Here is a 5,116-nt window from a genome sequence, read left to right as displayed (position 1 = left end):
AGAAAAGGGGCTCTGTTCAAAGAACACATCTCTTGTGGAATCCATGGAAATGAAGGGGAAAATAAAAAGGGGAAAAACAGGATTCAGAGAACAAATTAGGGCTTGCCTGGGATCCTCTGCACCAGAAGCTCCCAGACATTGACATCAGCTACACAATTAAGGTGTCTGGGCTCTCACCTCCCCTGTGTCTGTGACTTAGTCCCTTGCTACTCAAAGCGTGACCCTGGAACCAGCAGCCTTGGCACCACCTGGAAACTGGTTAGAAATGCAGAATCTCTGATCCCACCCCTGCACTGTTGAATCAAGACCTTTATTTCAGCAAGATTGCCAGTAATAGGCTAGCCACTGGGCAGCACACTTGCCACAGCTGAGGCAAGAGCTACTCCTGATCAAATTCTGGGGAGATAAATGAACCAAGGTCATGGTCATAAAGAGTAGTCAGACACTGCAGACAAACTGTCCCACTGCATGTGTTTAGTGTGTTTCTGAGTTAAATTAAACATGTGTCCATTCTGAGTGTTCAGTTCCCCAAAGAGTCTACGCTGTGTACCCATTGGTACCACCTCAATGCACATCTCTTGAAATTAAGGATCCTTGTTTCTCGGGTGACTAGAAATGTCAACTGTCATTAGCAGAGTGAATGCTTGGTCCTTTATAAGCACTGTTGTCACACCAAAAAAATGCATGTAGTGCACATATATAAGAAAAGAAAAAAGAGAGCTCTTTATAATTCTTACCAGTCAGTGATCCAGTAATGAGCTCTCATGACCTCCTTTCTCCTCTAAAACTGAATCCCTCCAAAGCAGCATCTTCACTGAGGCTTTAATCCGAGGCAGTGGTTTCCATACCTGGAGGTACAGAACAGAGCTGTATGTCATTTTCTCCTCGGGATTTAAATTTAACTTGAGAAGGCAAGCCTGTGAGTAGCTAATTAATAGATTTTTTTTTTTTTACAATTGCATGTACCTGGCATTATTCTGATTAAATTTCCAAGCTGATTAAAAATGAGTCAAAAAGATTGGCAAGCATTGTTTCCTGCCTTGAGGAGCACAGAGCTGGCTGGGGAAGCCCCCAAGCAAACTTCTAAGTTGAGAGACATGCCAAAAGAGAGACGAAGGTGGTGAGCACAGGTTGAGAAAAAAGACCTGCACAGTTTCTCTCTCTTTCCCTCTCTCACCTCATAACAAGCACCAATCTTTCTGTGTTCTAGTTTTCAGCACACAGAAATTTCTGGTTCTTACCTACCAGCAGCCAGAAATACAGAAACCCCTCCAGTATCACAGATGTAGGATTTCCACTACAGCCCATTTACTGTGTGCCCTGCATTTCACACATATTCAATCGGCCCTGCTTCCCAGGCTACCCGGCCTGAGCCCTACCCTGGAATCCTGGGGCGCCTGCCCTAAGCACTCCCTCCTTGTTAAAAAAGACACTGGGGCCAGGTGCCATGGCTCTCGCCTGTAATCTCAGCACTTTGCGAGGCCGAGGTGGTCGGATCACGAGGTCAAGAGATCGAGACCATCATGAACAACATGGTGAAACCTCATCTCTACAAAAAATACAAACATTAACAGGGTGTGGTTGAGCACACCTATAATCCCAGCTACTCGGGAGGCTGAGGCAGGAGAATCGCTTATAGCCGGGAGGCAGAGGTTGCAGTGAGCCGAGATCACCACTGCTCTCCACCCTAGATGACAGACCAAGACTCTGCCTCAAAAAAAAAAAAAAAAGAGAAAGACATTGACCGACCACTTTCATTAAGGATATTGAGATGCAACCACTCGGTAGAGCAATTAGGACTTAACAGAGGCTCTGTCCTTCATGTCATTTTAAAAATATATAAATATAAGGAAATAGAGGGAAGGAAAACTGTATCAAAGGAAAAATGTATTTTAAGGAAAAATGTATCAAAACAGTGCCCAGAACAGCATCTTTAGGTAGATGCCTTTTCAAACCAGGTGGTTCTGATGAGTGTTTCCAACATGTGCCAAGAGGTAGGCGCTTGATCCAATCGGGCCAATCATAAAGTCTCACACTTTGGTCACTGTGATTGGTCCAGGAATAGACATGTGACTCCAATCCAGCCAATCAGAATTCTCCCCTGGTTTTTTCAAACGAACTTAGGAGAGAGGACCTTTCCTCTCTAGTATTGGAACTGTAAACGTGTGAGGCTGGAGCTATAGCAACCATGGCTCCAGCCACATGAAAAGCTAACGTGAGCAGACAAGTTGATGCTCAGAGAAGCCAGGACAAGCAGGAACAGAACTCCTCACAATGTTCAAGTCCCTGGTTCCATTTGTCCCTAATGTTGACTCCTCCTCCCTTCCAGTTCTATTAACCAGTAAATCCTCTTTTCTGCTTTCCCTAGTTCAGTTTCTTTCACTTGCCACCAGGAGAGTGCTAGCAAATAGCACTGTCGGTTGTCTGTTTACTCTGTTGATAGTTTCTCTTGTTGTGCAGAAGCTCTTTAGTCATGTCTCACTTGTCAATTTTTAGTTTGGCTGCAATTGTTTTTGAGGACTTGGTCATAAATTTATTGCTAAGGCCAATGTTGACAAGGATACTTCCTAAATTTTCTTCTAGGATCCTTCCTAAGTTTTCTTCTAGGATCTCTATAGTGTGAGGTCTTATATTTAAGTCTTTAATCCATCTCAAGTTAATTTTTGTATACAGTGATAGGTAGGGGTCCAGTTTCATTCTTCTGCACATGGATAACCACTTCTCCCAGTATCATTTATTGAACAGGGAGTCCTTTCCTCATTGTTTGTTATTGTTGACTTTGTCAAAGATCAGTTGGTTGTAGGTATGCAGTCTTATTTCTGAGTTCTCTATCGTTTCATTGGCCTATGTGTCTGGAAAACAGTTTTAAATTTCTGTATCTCCCTTTTTCTATAGTGAAAATTTAAATCATTACCATGGTTACATTTTTCATCAATGAATTTGCCCAGAGGAAAAAACTACAACTAAAGCATTAATGTCAGAGTCACAGTAGAACACAGAACACACTGTACACCACCACCTAAGAACAAAACCTCTGACAGCAGCTCAAGAGTCTTCTTTGTAGAGTGAAGAAAAAATGAGGGCCTAAAGTATTGACTTCAAACTGTACAGGGCCTTAGACTGCCCAAATCAGTGACAATAATGTAAAAATTAAAGAGGAAATAGCCTTCTGCGTATCAGATGACTTGATACTCATCAGCAGTTTGATATCATGTAGATAATGCATCTTAAGAATGCATTAAATGTTCACACTCAATCAAGATGTTCATGCCCCATCCTGAGGTTGGACAAAATAACCTAAAGCGTTTCTATATCTCTATACTACTTGAAAGTATGAGCCATCAAATCTGACTCAACTTAATCCAGCAGTACTACAATCCAGACTTTCCAAGAAGTACATTGAAACTTCAAGTATTTGTCCCATTGTCAGACCATGTGCCTCAATTGGGGCTTCACTAAATAAAGATGTTGTAGTTGTACTTTTGTGATACGAACTTCTCTGGCCTACCAGCCTGCATGCAAAACAAGGGTTTCAAACACAAAATTGTATTTCATTGGCTCATGCCTACCCATAACTTTGAGAATTCTAGCCCCAACTCAAAATCACCTTCTAATTATTCGGGAATCCCAGAGGATCTGTCGCATGTGTTCCCAAGTGCAATCGCCTCCTAACTAGACTCTCTAAACTCTCCTTGCTCCCCACATAGCTGCCAAAGAAATCATTTCAAAGTACAACTCTGACATCATCCCTCTGCTTTAACTCCTGAAGAGCTCTAGTCTTTGTTTAGTTAATGACAATCTCTTTGCTCTTAAGATAAAGACGAAGATCTGGCTTACAAATCCCCTCATGGCTTGACCTTGTTCTATCTGTCCAGCCAAACCTTGAACAATGCTCTTTCCCTTCATGTCAGCCACACTGGCCTTCTTTCAGATCCTCAGATGTACCATGCAAACTGCTACCCTGGGGCCTTTGGACATGCTATCCCTTCTGCCTAGAATGATCTCTGCTGATTGCCTCCTACCCACAAATTAAGCTCACTCTTCCTGAAGACTTCAATTATTATTTTTTTCACAGAGGACTTCGTTAATGCCCATGACTGCATCGATTCCCCTGAATACACACTCTCATTTCACCATGCATCTCTCCTCTAGAGGATTTAGCATGTATCACAATTGTAATTATATTTTGTCTGCTTCCCCTGGTGAATTTTAAGCTTGCCATTGTAACCTCATCGTCTTTCACAGAACATAATATATAGTTCAGTAAATATTTTTTGGATAGATAAGCAGATTTAGGTTAAGGGTAAAATAATAAAACAAAGACTCAACAATAATTCAAAGATTGAAAAAAGATAGTTTGTTATTTACCTAAAAATTAGTAGTGAGCATCCCATGTCAGTGGGTGGCTTTGCTCCATGTGGTCATTCAGAGACCCATGGTATTATCTTCATCTGCATATCCAGGTTGACTTGATAGATTCCAACCAGTAGAAAGGAAAAAAATAGCATGAAGATGCATATCAGGTATAAAAGTCTCAGCACTGCAAGAGGCACAAATCACTTCTTCCATTCCACATGACAACACCTAACTACAAGAAAAGCTGAAAAACATAGGATAACTTGGCAGCCACATGCCAACTACAATTTTGTTATTACAGAAAAGAAAAACATAAGTCATGGACAGTTAAGAGTGCCTACTGCAGAGTGAATGAATAAATGGGTGAATATGGTCCTCCCTGCTTCCACATAGCAAGCACCATTTGCCCCTCTCCTCTGGCTTTCTGCCAAGTCTACCAAAGTTAACAGTGAGGCACCCAATGCCCAACATCCTAGGTCAGATGCCTTCTGATGTGGCCAAGGCAGTTGGTACCAGTGCTGCTGAACCTGTTGACTCATATTCCCAAGGCCCTGAGGAAGAGCGACTCAAGCACTCCTTTCCTTTTCCTCTTTCTTTTATTGCAATTCATCTCTCTGTGGAATTCAGGGGTAGGTCTATGGTGCCTGGGCTGCAAGGCAAGTCAAGTGATGGTACTGAACTATTCTCAAAGTTGACCAGTCCTGGAACATTAGACCATTACCCTGGCACCAAGTTCTTGAGCAGAGTCTCTTTGGTCAGG

General features: G+C 42.2%; 1 long non-coding RNA gene across 1 annotated transcript; it reads right to left on the bottom strand.

The window, feature by feature from the left end:
• Positions 1 to 735: 735 nt before the first annotated feature.
• Positions 736 to 1,395, bottom strand: LOC110569227 (uncharacterized). Its single transcript, XR_002479347.2, has 3 exons — positions 1,178 to 1,395; positions 967 to 1,080; positions 736 to 848 (listed from the first exon to the last, which is right to left on the bottom strand). It is a non-coding gene; the product is annotated as an uncharacterized LOC110569227 (long non-coding RNA).
• Positions 1,396 to 5,116: the final 3,721 nt, after the last annotated feature.

Source organism: Aotus nancymaae, unplaced genomic scaffold (genome assembly GCF_030222135.1).
Source record: "Aotus nancymaae isolate 86718 unplaced genomic scaffold, 86718_ANA_hifiasm-v0.15.2.pri h1tg000016l, whole genome shotgun sequence".
NCBI lineage: Eukaryota > Metazoa > Chordata > Mammalia > Primates > Aotidae > Aotus > Aotus nancymaae.
This window is presented reverse-complemented; position numbering and strand designations above follow the sequence as displayed.